This window comes from Aquarana catesbeiana, linkage group LG11 (genome assembly GCF_042186555.1).
Source record: "Aquarana catesbeiana isolate 2022-GZ linkage group LG11, ASM4218655v1, whole genome shotgun sequence".
Classification (NCBI taxonomy): domain Eukaryota; kingdom Metazoa; phylum Chordata; class Amphibia; order Anura; family Ranidae; genus Aquarana; species Aquarana catesbeiana.
In genome coordinates this window covers 263,097,920-263,113,339 of record NC_133334.1, presented here as the reverse complement: position 1 = coordinate 263,113,339, position 15,420 = coordinate 263,097,920, and the positions used below count along the sequence as shown (strand labels likewise).

General features: G+C 41.8%; 1 protein-coding gene across 3 annotated transcripts in view; it reads left to right on the top strand.

Moving 5' to 3' along the window:
• The window catches only part of CHST8 (carbohydrate sulfotransferase 8), a 517,055-nt gene that overhangs the window by 77,033 nt on the left and 424,602 nt on the right, over positions 1-15,420 (top strand). The gene's annotated exons all lie outside the window — the stretch shown is intronic.

Genomic DNA, 15,420 nt, shown 5'->3' with positions numbered 1-15,420 from the left:
CCTTCGTTATTTTAGCTGTGTGCTTAGGGTCATTGTCTTGTTGGAAGGTAAACCTTTGGCCCAGTCTGAGGTCCTGAGCACTCTGGAGAAGGTTTTCGTCCAGGATATCCCTGTACTTGGCCGCATTCATCTTTCCCTTGATTGCAACCAGTCGTCCTGTCCCTGCAGCTGAAACCTACCATGCTTCACTGTTGGGACTGTACTGGACAGGTGATAAGCAGTGCCTGGTTTTCTCCACACATACCGCTTAGAATTCTAAGTTCTATCTTGGTCTCATCAGACCAAAGAATCTTATTTCTCACTATCTTGGAGTCCTTCAGGTGTTTTTTAGCAAACTCCATGCAGACTTTCATGTGTCTTGCACTGAGGAGAGGCTTCCATTGGACCACTCTGCCATAAAGCCCCGACTGGTGGAGGGCTGCAGTGATGGTTGACTTTCTACAACTTTCTCCCATCTCCCAACTGCATCTCTGGAGCTCAGCCACAGTGATCTTTGGGTTCTTCTTTACCTCTCTCACCAAGGCTCTTCTCCCCCGATAGCTCAGTTTGGCCGGATGGCCAGCTCTAGGAAGGGTTCTGGTCGTCCTAAACGTCTTCCATTTAAGGATTATGGAGGCCACTGAGCTCTTAGGAACCTTAAGTGCAGCAGAATTTTTTTGTAACCTTGGTCAGATCTGTGCCTTGCCACATTTCTGTCTAGCGATGCAGAGGATCGAAGCCCTGCTCGTCTTCCCCTCCGTTGGGTGGCGCCGGCATTGCAACTGTGGACGCCGGGCTGTGGCTTCACAGCCGGGCACCCACTGCGCATGCGCGAGTGGCGCCGCGTTCCGTGATTGGCCGCTCAGTCATCTGGGACCTGTAATGGGTCCCAGATGATTGACAAGAGGGAGGGAGCAGAGCTGAGCCCTTCCTGTGCTGAGGGGAAGTGATGTCACCAGCCCAGGCACGACTACGAGGGACCCCCTAGCAACAGGCATTTAGAGGTGAGTAAAAAAAAAAAAAAATTTCCAAATGTTTTTTTTAATTTTTTTTTTTTAGGCACATTCATGTATTTTTTTTTTTTTTTGGGGTGGAGCACCACTTTAAATGATTTTAGCAAATGGCTGCAATATAACAAAGAGTGAAAAATTTAAGGGGTTCTGAATACTTTCCGTCCCCACTGTAAATAGTAACCCTAAATGTCCCTTAAAGCGGTAGTAAACCACTGAAAAAACAAAACAAGACAATAGCACGTGAAATACTTACCTTAGAACGAACGGTGACTGGGCGCTGCTGCGGGGGCTGACATATTCCCCCGGTGTTTCTACCGGGTTCGTGGGCTCCGGCGCTGTGAGTGGCTGGAGCCGCGATGACGTCAGGAGCACGGAGCCCTCAGTTCTGGCAAGAAACTCTGAAGTTCTGGCACGATAGGCCGGACCTTCAGAGCGCATGCGCCGCCGACGTCAGCGGCTGCATTCAGGGTTAATATCTCCTAAACTGTGCAGGTTTAGGACATATTAATTTTACCCACAGGTAAGCCTTATTATAGGCTTACCAGTAGGTAAAAATCACCAAGTGGAGGATACAACTACTTTATATAAAGAAAAATTCAAGTATAGTTTTCACATTATAATAATATTCTTTATAAATTATGAAAATAATAGTAAGAATTAGATAAGATTTATGATTAGAGATGTTTTTATAATATGTTAAGAACTAAATAATAGATAAATAAATTCAATTACATAAATAAAAGGGTAAAATGCATGCTATTAAACAATTGCAATATAAGATTTAATTACATACTGATTTTTTTGTTTTGTTTACCCCTGATCATGGTTTTGTTGATGAGATTATATCTGGCATGATGATTATTTATGTTTTTTGTATATAATTAGTAATTGAATATCATGGCAGGTAGTTCATATTGATATAGTGAAATACATGACTTGAATTCTTAAATGATTTTAATAGAGACTAACGACTAGTTTGTGTTCCTCATTAAATGTGATATAGAACGGAGTACTTGTGTTATTAAACATACGGTGTGGGGGAAATTGTGTAAGCTGAAATTTTTCTTTTTGTTTTTAGATATTGATTTTGTATGTTTTAGTTTATTATATTTATTATTAATATGATGATTATGACTATTATATATCCATTAATTTGAATATGAAAGCCTTGTGTGCATGGACAATTAACGGCTTTTATTTTTCTCTAGTGTAAAATCCAAGAGAGTGCAGGTGGTATATACAATTGGCCTTACATCGCATGGCTGTATGGGGTCATACTCATGTATCAATGCTTTTATGCATGAGCGCAAAAACAAGAATATGTGTGTTTATCCAAATGCACAAAAGCAACGGCGTATATCCAAGTACTCCCATGTACAGCCATGCGGAAATATGCCAGGATTTTACACTCGAGTATATTAACTTGTTCCAGCTAGCTGTACTCATACATGCAGCATCTGGGCACGTGAGCTTAAAGGGGTTGTAAAGGTTTTTTTTTTTAAATAACAAACATGTTATACTTGCCTCTTCTGTGCAAAGGTTTTGCACAGAGTGGCCCCGATCCTCCTCTTCTAGGGTCCCCCAGCAGCGCCCCTGGCTCCTCCTCTTCTTGAGTGCCCCCACGGAGACCCGCATTCCCTGGGGACACTCATGCGTGCGCTCCTGAGTCTCCTGCTGCTGTGTCCATTGACACAGACAGCAGGTTTCAGCCCCGCCCCCCGGCTCCCATGTTACTGGCTTTGATAGAAGCCGGAGCTAATGCTACCACTGCTATCAATCCAGCCAATGAGGACCCGAGACAGCTGCTCTGCTCGTCCCCGTCGCTGGAGCGATCGGGTTCAAGTAAGTAAAAGGGGGGCTGCTGCACTATAAAAAGGTTTTTCACCTTAATGCATAGAATGCATTAAGGTGAAAAACCTTGAGGGTTTACAATCCCTTTAATGCCTCAGACTCTTAGCACAGTACATAAAATGTGACGGAAAGCTCTTGATGCATACAAGACAGCCAATCTCAGCAGTCACATGATCAAAAAGCCCAAAGCTGCCTCTTGGCATTTAGATTCCCTTAAAGTGCAGGGGGTGGTGGTGCTGGGAAGGGGTTTTAAAGCCTCAAACCATTTTGGTAAATTAAGTCTAAATATAGAGCAAGAAGCAGATTGATAATGCCAACTATTTTGGGTACATCTGTGTTCCCATATGACAAAGTTTCCCAATCTGAAAACCAGCAGAATGAAATTACAATTTGTTAGATACCAAATATGATACAAAGCTGATGTATATTTCTCTTAGAAGAACCAATGTGTCCTATTAGCATTGTAGTGTACAAGAGTTAAGCTAAACCTGAACTCCGGGTATGTTTTTTTTATTTGGACCCAGGATAGTTGGATAGTTGGCATTCACAATCTGTTTCTTGCCCTATAAGTGATTCCCCACTTCCACAGGGATCCTACAGGTAGGGTTGCACAGATACCGTTTTTTTTATCGGTGAGTACCAATACTTTTGGTTAAGTACTCGCCGACACCGAGTACCAATACTTTGCCGTGCGATTTGCATCAATACATAAAAATTGGCGCAAATCACACTGCAAAGAATCGCATGTGATTTGAAGAGGAGTGTTGTGCGATTCCTGTCCGAATCGCATGCAGTTTCCCCCACTGCTCCTGTGTGTGTGTGTGCATGTTTAAACACATAAATAAAATATTCACTGTATCGTAGTCAGTAGTCACATTCAAATTGAATAATGAGTATAGCCCTTCAAGAACTTTACAGTTGCATGCAATGTTTAATAAAAAACATTTTTTTAAGATAATATATTGTTGTTCCAATCTGTTTCCAAAATTCGACCCATTTTCCAATGAATTTTACAGGTGTGGCACATGAGTGATTCACTTTAAAGTAGAGATATTTACCATACACGCTTGTGCCAATGTCATTGACGCATGCGCACTAAAGAAAGGGCACGATCATGCCCTTTCTATAGGGCCTGTGCCGTGACTGTTGGCGCATGCGCGGGAGTGACGTCACGTGACTCTGGCCAGTCACAGAGCCGGAGTCCACGGCCCTTGAAGGGCTTCGTTTGCAGGTAAGTGGCACATAATGGGCTAGTATGTGCAGCCAATTACTAGAATATTAGCCGATTATGCTTTTACTTTGCAGGGGAATTAAGAGAAAGTAAAACCCATCAGGGTTTACCTTCTCTTTAACCTTTAGTGAACCCTAATGCACACACGAGCGGACTTTCGACAGACTGAACTCTGAAGGACTTTTTGACGGACTTTCGACGGAGTTCCGACGGAGTTCTGATGCAACGGACTTGCCTACACACGATCACACCAAAGTCCGACTGATTCGAACGTGATGACGTACGACCGTACTAGAGTAAGGAAGTTCATAGCCAGTAGCCAATAGCTGCCCTTGCGTCCCTTTTTGTCCGTCGGACTAGCATACAGACGAACGGATTTTTCGACGGAAAGATTTGAAACATGTTCCAATTCTAAAGTCCGTCTGATTTTTCGACAGCAAAGGTCCGATGAAGCCCACACACGATGAATTGTTCGGCGGATTCGTCCCGTCGGACCTTTGCTGTCGAAAAGTCTGCTCGTGTGTACACGGCATAAGGCTGCATTCACACATGATCGTGGGCAGAATGGCAGCGATTTCAAATGGCTGCAAAACACAGGATGCTTTTTGCAATGCCAATACTTCTAATGGTGCCCCAATCGCTTTGCAAATCGCCCTGCAATCGCAAGGTGATGCTTGTCACTCAAAAGGGAAAGTGAGCTTCTTTTGGGCAACAGCATTGCGATTTGCCACAATCGCAGCGAGATTGGGGTGCCACTTGATGTCGTGACATTGCAAACGCGACCCTGCATTTTGCAGCAATTCAACCCACAATCATATGTGAATACAGCCTAATTCGTTCTTATTGACTCCTTTTTCCCCTTTCTTCCCTTAGGATTTTTTGCTGTTTTTTTTTTTTTGTCATTTTTTTTTTTTAATTTGCTTTTTTTGGGGGTTTGTACTAGAAACGTGATTCTAGTGCCTTTTAAGAGGGACACATTGCAGAATTAAAATTGTATCATTAACCCTAATTGTTATTTTTAACCCTAAAATTTGTCAATTTGTAGTTAATAAGTTCCCTTCACTTAGCTTTTTTTTTAACCATTTGTATATAAACAACTTAATTTGTTGCTATTTTTTTTTTTAAACTAGTATTAACAAGAGGTTTGGGTGGGGTGAAATTTTGACATCTTTGTCTTGGGTGCCAGAACAATCAGCGTTGTGATTATGTCATGAATATGCTGGCACCAACTTCTCCGTAATAAGCAGGACATTTATATTTGTATATATTTACTTTAATTTTTTCATTTTTTTTGGATTATTAACAATGATCTCCAAGATAAATAGGGAGGGTAATTCTTCTTTTGTGAGGGCACAACCTGGCTAAAAAAGGTTAAAAGAAGGTCTGACCCTTCCACTCTCCATTAAAACAAAAACAAAAAATGTAACTATGCATACTACTGCTCACCCACCTGTTAGGTAGTTGGGCTCATCTACCAAAAAAAAAAAAAAAAATTTAATTAAAAATACAGTTTTGGGTGAACATACCATTAAAATTAGACTATTACTGCAGTTTCCAGGTGAAGATGTTATATGGAGAATCCAGCTATAGATATAACACAGAGGTTGCTGTCTTGTTGTGGGCGGTTATGATTTAAAACACGACTCAGAGGGATTGATCTGGAGACTGTCCGGTCTCTCGGGGAGGGAGGCAGACTCCTATAATTAGAGCTTTGTCTATTAAATAAAGTCGTCAGTCTGTGTCAGCAGTGACGTTGTGCGGGGAGTAAGGCTGGAGCTTTGCTACGTGAATAGCAGGTTTGGGTCGCTTACACATGCTTAACTAAAGAGTGACTACAACTCTCAGCATGCTGTGCCAGCTAGTGGTAACCTTTGGTTGATACAGGTATGGCCAGTTATGGGGCCATATCAGAATAGACAATTTGTAGTGGTTACGGTTCTCTTGGTTTATTTTTCCTGGTGATTTGTCGCTTGATACAGAATGTCTGCTGTAGCTGGATGCAGGTTTGCTGTGGTTAGTGGATGCAGGTTTGCTGTGGTCAGTGGATGCAGGTTTGGCTCTGTAGTTGAATACAAGTTTGCTACTGTTGCTGGCTGCAGGTTTGCTGAATTCAAGGTTGGATGGATGCAGGGTTGCTGTAGCTGGATACAGAATTGATACTGTAGCTGTATGCAGGGTTAGCACAGGATGCAGGGTTGGTTGCTGGATGGAGCATTGTCTTGGTAGCTAGTTTCAAAATTGGTGCTGTAGCTGGACACAAGTTTGGGGCTGTAGCTGCATTCAGGGTTGGCGCTGAAGGTGGAAACATGGTTGCTGTGGTAGCTGGATGGACAATTGGCTTTGTAGATTGATATAAGGTTGCTGTGGTGGCAGGATGCAAGGCTGCTTTGGTAGCTGGATTCAAGGCTCATGCTGTAGCTAGATGCAGGGTTGCTCTGGTAGCTGGATTTGACATTGTAGCTGGACACAGGGTTGAAGCTGTAGTTGGATACAGGGTGGCTGTAGTAGCTGAATACTAGGTTGCTGCAGTTGCTGGACACAGGGTTGATGCTGTAGCAGCTGGATGTAGGGTTGGCACTTTAGCTGGAAACAGGGTTGCTGCAGTTGCTGGATGCAAGGTTGCTGTGGTAGATGGACACGGGATTGTTGTTGGACTCTGTATCTGGACACGAGGTTGGTGCCGTATCTGGACACAGTGTAGGCACTTTAGCTGGAAGCAGGGTTGCTGCGGTTGCTGGATGCAGGGTTTCTGTGGTAGATGGACACGGGATTGTTGTTGGACTCTGTATCTGGACACGAGGTTGGCGCTGTATCTGGACACAATGTAGGCACTTTAGCTGGAAGCAGGATTGCTGGACACTGGGTTTCTGCAGTAGTTGGTTGCAGGGTTGCTGCACACAGGGTTGTTGTAGATGGACACAAGGTTGTTGTTGGAAGCAAGGTTGCTGAACACAGGGTGGTTGTAGATGGACACAAGGTTGTTGTTGGAGGCAAGGTTGCTGGACACAGGGTGGTTGTAGATGGACACAAGGTTCTTGTTGGAAGCAAGGTTGCTGGACACAGGGTGGTTGTAGATGGACACAAGGTTGTTGGAAGCAAATTTGCTTGACACAGGGTGGTTGTAGATGGACACAAGGTTGTTGGAAGCAAGGTTGGCACTGTAGCTGGACACATGATAGACACTTTAGCTGGGAGTAGGGTTGCTGGATGCTGGGTTGCTGCAGTAGATGGATGCAGGGTTGCTGACATTTATGGATGTAGGGTTGCTGCAGTTGCTTGGGGTAGGGTTGTTGGATGCAGGATTGATTTGTAGCTGGATGCCGGGTCGGCCCTTTAGCTGATAGCAGGGTTGCTGCGGTTGCTGGACCCAAGGTTCTTATGGTTGCTGCGGTATCTGGAATGCAGGAGGGCCATGTTAGCTGGACACTGGGTGACTGTGGTAGCTAGATACAAGGTTTCTGCTATAGTAAACTTCAATGCTCTTCAGTGCAGCTACCTATACATACCAGTGAGCCATGGTCATCAGCAGCTTCATCAGATAACACATGGATATAAAGAAACTAGCAATTCTGAAGTTGCATAAAGTGATTTCTTCTGCTACATATTGTTTGGAATTTCTGTGAACTTTCAGTGACATTTTTTTTTCTTGCCAACAAAACCACTAAGGAGGCTATTCCATCGCTGCTACAAAAAATGTGACATGGGAATTGGGGTTGCATAAACCATCTGAAGCAAAACGCACCTCCTAGAACAAATTTAAATGGTGAATTCAGGAGAAAAATATGATCAAATAAACCAAATCTCTACAATCTCATATAAGCTTTAAAACGTTAATGCCATTTCAATGTGTTTAAATCTGCAAAATTTATTTAAAATTCCTGGTGATCCTGCCATAAAGGTTCTAGTGAAGGCACTTTTTGTTAAATGGTGACAACACTCTGTCCATCTCTCACAACTGTGCATTGTAACACTGGTTTCTAGTGGAGACTGCTAGTAACCATTTCAACACACATTACACAGGCAAGGTCCACTGTTGTTCCCGTTAGGAAAGCCGTCCTGAGAAATGTTATGCAGCCATTGCTGGTGTACATGTAGACAGGAAGTACCTGCAAAAAAGTTGTAGGAGATCAGCAGCACCGAGATGTAACAAAGGATAAAAGAAAGGATGCAGCTAAAAGAAGTATAAATACACTGTAACAGTAATATTGTTACAATGTATTTATAAATTGAGCTTTTTTATTACAGGAGCTGTCGTAGCACAGTCAAAATGATGGCCGGATGTGGCAGCTTAAGCTCTGAAGGACTTTTGTTCTAGTGTCAGTGGGCAAATACAGGTACTTTCCGCTTCTGAGATAATTCATTTAATAGTGAATCTGACCTACATTTGAACAGCTTTTTCCTTTCCATTGACTTCTATGAGAGAAGCAGTCTTGACCTGAACGCAGTCCTCTCGACATTGACCCTTACTCAACTCCAAGCACTATTGTGGTCAGAGGATAATTGTGTTCCAGCTATGCCCAAGGTCCACAAAGTGAACAAACCAAGCTGAGGTCATTATACTGTGAGTGAAGGACAAAGAGGACAAAAATCCTGCAAAGAGCTTCCTCTGAGACCAGTCCAACTGGTACATTTGCATATCAATAGTGGGAGCCTTCTATTTTTAAAACACATGGTCTTAAAAATATAACTATGCTATACTAACAAATAAATACAGTGTATGCTATAAAATCACTGCAAATAGCCATGGCAACAGACACCTCCTCAGGGGGTGGGTCTATGATGCCCTGCACTCACAGTATGTCCTCCGTCTTCTTTGTTGGATGAAACTGGATGCTTCCTCTTCATATCTTCTTCAAACAGTGGGCAGTCATCAACCATACAGACAAGCTGAGGTCATTACACTGTGGGTGCAGGATATTGCACTGATGCCTCCTCATGGGGCGGGCCTATGATGCGCTGCACTCACAGTATGTCCTCAGTCTTCTGGGTTGGATGAAACTGGATGCTTCCTCTTAATATCTTCTCCAAACAGTGGGCAGTCATCAACCATACAGACAAGCTGAGGTCACTACACTGTGGGTGCAGGATATTGCACTGATGCCTCCTCATGGGGCGGGCCTATGATGCGCTGCACTCACAGTATGTCCTCAGTCTTCTAGGTTGGATGAAACTGGATCCTTCCTCTTCATATCTTCTCCAAACAGTGGGCAGTCATCAACTACAGGCAAGCTGAGGTCATTACACTGTGGGTGCAGGATATTGCATTAATGCCTCCTCATGGGGTGGGCCTATGATGCGCTGCACTCACAGTATGTCCTCAGTCATCTGGGTTGAATGATACTGGACATCATTTAACCCCAAAGACTAAGGACATCTAGTGGCAAAATTGATCTACTGCACCAAAAAGAACCTAGTGTTAAACTTTTCATGGGTCCTATTATAGTGCTGGATTTGTCTTTCTCTGATCTACAGCCCGGAGCTCTCCATTTGTCATCACCAGATAAATAATATAATCAGGCTTTAACAGAAAACACTTAGCCGTGCTTTATCTAATATTTATAAGACTCATTTTGCCTCATTTTTATTATTTTCTTTTCTGATTAAAGGCAAGACAAATACCGTTCATTTATTCTGGCATTTCTGACTTGTCAATATTTATCTTCGGGTAGAGGAGCAAACGATGCCGAATGGATGTCCAGAGGAAGCCGGCATATTTATTTTTGTGAAACAGCCGCGTTTAATGCTCACCATGCTGCCGGCAAAGATCAATTGCATTCCTAATCCTTTTCACTGCAATAGCGGTCTTCTTGACATCAGATCTCACATGCAAAGCGAAGGGCTCAAGCAACGAATTTGTAAAGCCCTCTGCGCAAAAGTTCTGGAATTACTTTTCTTTTAATAATCGTGTACTCTCATCTTCAGGTAAAGAATTCACTTTTCAGCTTTTTCATTCAGCTTATTTGTAACCTTAAAGTAGAACTATAGGTAAACTTTTTTTTTTTCTTTTTCAGTTTGGCTATAGTAAGGGGGGGGGGGGCTTATAACCCCTGTGGGAATTTGGGATTTGCTTTTACTTTCACTCTCGGTGATAATAGTAAACAGGGCAAATATAGATGGTGAAGCTCCATAAAGGGGGCACAGACAGCAGTAAAAATTTAAACAGGGGTTTTAACCCCTCCTCGCCGCTCCATCCAAAAAAAAAAAAAAGTTTTGCCTTTGGTTATACTTTAAAGTACTGTATGACTAAAGGCAAAACATTTTTTTTGTGTTTTGGACATTGTAGAGGGATTTAAAAAAAAAAAAAAAAAAATTAAAAAAAATACAAAATAATCAATCCCAAATATTCAGCAAATAGTGCAACCATTGAAATGCAAACCACCATGCTACAACATTAAAGTCCACGTGAATAAATGAAATGAGGATATGAATAACTTATCATTTAAAAGTTTATTTTTTTTTTTTAATTATAGTTAAAATATAACATAATATGAACTGATCTTCTTAAAAAAAAAAGTTCATAGATGCAGTATCCATCACAGGTATAAATATAGTGTCCTTGTGCAGAACCTCCGCTACATGCTGGATATGACCTTCTATCTCTAGAAAGGTGTCAGGGCTGGGCTCAGCCTTTCCTTCTCTGAGCTGGCCGCTCAGCTTGAAGTGAAAACATCTATGGAAATCACGGAGGAGGACAGGGGCATGTACGTCCGAGGATGAGACCCAAGAGCGTTCCTCTGGACAGTACCTGGTGCATTGGAAAGGGTACGGTCCGGAGGAACGCTCGTGGGTCTCATCCTTGGATGTCCTTCTCCGTCATTTCCATAGACATTTTCCTCTCAAGCAGAGCGGCCAACTCAGAAGGAAGGGCTGAGCCCAGCCCTGACAAAACGTCTACAGAGCTTAGATCTGAAGGCACATGACACTGATCCTAGGGGGCAGCTCTGACTTACTCTCCACAAGAGGCGAGATACAGCAATCCTTCGCCAAAACCTTCTTCCTCCTCTCCTTGAAGTTCAAGACTGCACTTACATTATTAAAATATCCCAAGTGCCATAATAGTAAATCAGTTTTCTCTGGCAAACAACCGCACTTCCAGGATCGGTAGACTGGCAGCTCTTCCCTATGCATTTCGTTGTAGATGGCGTCTGGGGCACGGCGCCATACCTAGTTATATAAACAAAGAGTTGCTGATGTCATTGCGTTCTACCGATCCCAGAAGTGCGGGTGTTTGACTTTTTGCAAAAGCAAAAGCTGCTTCACTATTTTGGCGCTTTGGATATTTTAATATTGTAAGTGCACTTTTAAACTTCAATAAAACGCTTTTAAAGGTTTTTTTATACAATTGGCGGATTTTATTTCCATATTCCCATTCACGGTCCACAAAGAGAAGGTTTTGGTGGAGGAATGCTGTATATCGCCTCTTGTGGGGAGTAATTTGGAGCTGCCCCTAGAACCAGTGTCATGTGCATGTGCTCTGTAGACCTTTCTAGAGATAGAAGGTCGTATCCATTTGGTAAGCGTGCATTTCTATTATCTGTGGTGGAGGTTCTGCACTAGTTCTGGTGACCTGGGGGTCCCCAAGGAGTTCCCTTTATTTGTGAGGATTTCCTCCCACTTCCTGTTTGGCTATGGGACAGGAAGTGGAGGGAAATCTTTGCAATGGGACACAGATTGCGAAAAAAAAATCTTACCGGGGTTACAACCTTCCTTTGCTCTATCCAAAATGAAAAAACTTGTGCTGCCTATAGCAGCTGAGACCTCTGTTTTTAAATGTAAAGTGCATGAAAAAAGGTTAAAACTCCCTGTCATTTTATTTTTTGCTATTTTCTCTAATGTGGCCATAGATGCTTTAACCACTTGACGTCCAAGGTAAGTACATGGACGTCCTTGGGTTGCGGTGATTATACTGGGATGGTGCCTGCACCTACAGGCATTATCCAGGTATCGATCTTTTCAGCCAGCGTTTCTCTTTTTTGCAGAAGTGATCTGAGTGGCTAATTAGTTCTGCGGGTGGTGGAAGGGGGTACCACCCACCTCCCACTACCTCTGCCACCTCTCCTGGGCTCTCTGGTCCCATCCCGGAGGCCGGGAGCTATGCAGCAATGGCTGCCCTGTACAGAGAGAGAGGGACTGACGTTGTTCCCCTCTCTCCGTAACCCCAGAATCCGTGAGCAACGAGTAGTTTGTCAACGGTTTCGCCCCTTTGTTTAGCTGACTGCCAGCAGCCAAGAAAGCAGCCAATCAGACCGATCTGTGTCTGATCGGCTGCATTGGGGGGCCAGAGGAGAGATGTGGGGTCAAAATAGACCCCAAATCTTTTCATAAAGAGGACCTGTCACAGTCATGTTGTTCATCCCTTGTGATAGCAATAAAGTTAGTACAAAAAAAAAAGTCTAAAAAAAACCAAAAACGTTGTATAAAATAAATAATAACAAAAAAAAATTTAAAGCGCCCTTGTCCCAGCCTGCTTACGCGCAAATGCATACGCATATGTTACTCCCGCACTCATTTGTAAACGGTGATCGCACCACACATGTGAGGTATTGTCGCGAACATCAGAGCGAGAGCAATAATTCTAGCACCAGACCACCTGTGCAGCTCTAAATTCTCTATGGAGAATTTTAAGCACCGTAGTTTGCCACCATTCCACGAGCAGACGCAGTTTAAAAGCATGACATGTTAAGTATCTGTTTACTATGCGTAACATCATCTTTCACAATATACAAAAAAATTGGGCTAACTTTTTAGTGTTTCTTTTTTTTTTTAATTCATGAAAGTGTTTTTTTTTTTTTTCCCAAAAAATGCGTTTGAAAAACCGCTGCGCAAATACCGTGTGTCATAAAAAATTGCAACACTCACCATTTTGTTCTGTAGGGTCACTGCTTAAAAAAAAAAGGATATAATGTTTGGGGCTTCTAAGTCATTTTATAGCAAAATAAAGTAGATTTTTACATATAGGAGCAAAGTGTCAGAAATGGCCCAGATGGCAAGTGGTTAATACATGACCCATTTATTTTCTAATCAATTTCTTCTAATAGGAAGAATCAATGACAACCCATTCGATTGATATGCCACACACAGAGAATTTTTTTTAGATAGTTAAGATACCCTCGTAACATACGATCATAAGGTATTGTCAGAAACCATGAATCAGACCGAGACAGAAGTACAGTTAAATCACACTTGTTGAATAATAAAAGTAAAAATTTAGACTACCTATCAATTTCATTAGTCACTGGGGCCAATAAACACGATGAATTTCCCTGGTGGGGACAATAAAACCTGCAATGAGTATTGTGCGAATTGGAGTGATATGTAGACATGATCAATTTTTATTACTTTATATTTTTAACTGGATACATAATTATCTCATTACCATACTATTTGCTAGAAGTTGATAAAGATTTTTAGCATCTTTATAAATAATATATTTATATATATATATATATATATATATATATATATAATATACATTGGGGAAAATAATTATTTGATCCATAGTTACATAGTCAGGTTGAAAAAAGGCACAAGTCCATCTAATTCAACCATAAAAAAAAAATGAAATAAAAGAAATAAAATAAAAAATATTATACAATCCCATATACCCAATCCTATACCCACAGTTGATCCAGAGGAAGGCGAACCCCCCCCCCCCCCCCCAGAAATGCAGGATTCAGTTTGCTACAGCAGGGGAAAATGTTCCTTCCTGATCCTCCGAGAGGCAATCGGATTTTCCCTGGATTAACGTTACCTATAAATGTCAGTACCCAGTTATATTATGTACATTTAGGAAAGAATCCAGGCCTTTTTTAAAGCAATCTACTGAGCTGGCCAGAACCACCTCTGGAGGGAGTCTATTCCACATTTTCACAGCTCTTACTGTGAAGAAACCTTTCCGTATTTGGAGATGAAATCTCTTTTCCTCCAGACGTAAAGAGTGCCCCCTTGTCCTCAGTGTTGACCATAAAGTGAATAACTCAACACCAAGTTCATTATATGGACCCCTTATAGATTTATACATGGTGATCATATCCCCCCTTATCTATGAGAAAAAAGAGAGCACTCACATAGCCACATCCGTAATTGAGAGGGGAACAAAAAAGATACTAGCTAGGTATCCCTGGATTGGACTTTGAAGGCATAAGAAACAATAGTGAAGTATGAAAAAATAACAATGTTTATTGAAAAAAATACATGACATAAATAAAGCATTCGAGAATTAAAAATCATATATCATGATACAAAATATACAGTGAGCCCTTGTGCATCAACACGTTTCACCGCTAGGCTTCTTCAGGTCGTATTTAAGATTTCAAAGATAACAAAAGAAAGAGCGGATCTCACTTGTAAGAGAATAAGCCCTATGTGTAGATATCCAAATACTAGGAGTATACAAAAGTATCAGAGAAAAAGGCGATAATCCTGGTGGTCTAAATATATAGGTATTCAGGAAAATGACCAAATCTGTTATCATAAGTAGATGAGGAATATTAGCCTGGTAATTTCCAGACAGGGGCAAAACAGTGCCATCAAAATCATCCAGAGCCAGTAGCCACAGTAGGAAGTACTAAAGCTTTGATGCCAAAAATGTCTGATTGCTGACAGAGTACAAACTCCTACACAAAAGCAGGTAATGTGGTCCTTTTATAGCAATTACTGGAGTAGACACATGATAAATAGCCCCTGGGAGACAGCCTTCACTTCAAAGTCCGATCAGGGATACCTAGTTAGTGTTCCTTTTCTTTTTTGTTCCCATATCCCCCCTTAATCTTTTCTCAAGAGTGAATAAATTCAGTTCCTCTAATGTTTCCTCATAGCTGAGCTCCTCCATGCCTCTTACCAGTTTGGTTGCCCTTCTCTGTACTTTCTCCAGTTCCCCTGCATCCCATGTAGACTTTGTAAGTTTGCCCACTTACAAGGAAATTAAGGGTCTATAATTGTTATCATAGGTTTATTTTAAATGATAGAGACAGAATAATAACCAAAAATCCAGAAAAAACATAATACAAATGTTATAAACTGAGTTGCAGTTCAGTGAGGAAAATAACTATTTGATCCCCAAGCAAAACATGACTTAGTAGTTGGTGGAGAAACCCTTGTTGCCTAGTACAGAGGTAAGACGTTTCTTGTAGTTGGTTACCAGGTTTGTACACATCTCAGGAGGAATTTTGGTCCACTCTTCTTTGCAGATCTTCTATAAATCCTTAAGGTTTCTTGGCTGTCACTTGGCAACTCGAAGCTCAATTTTGGTCTCATCGGACCACAGCACTTTCTCACAGTCCTTCTCTTAATCATTTGAATGTCCATTGGTAAACTTCAGACGGGCCTGTACATGTGTCTTCTTGA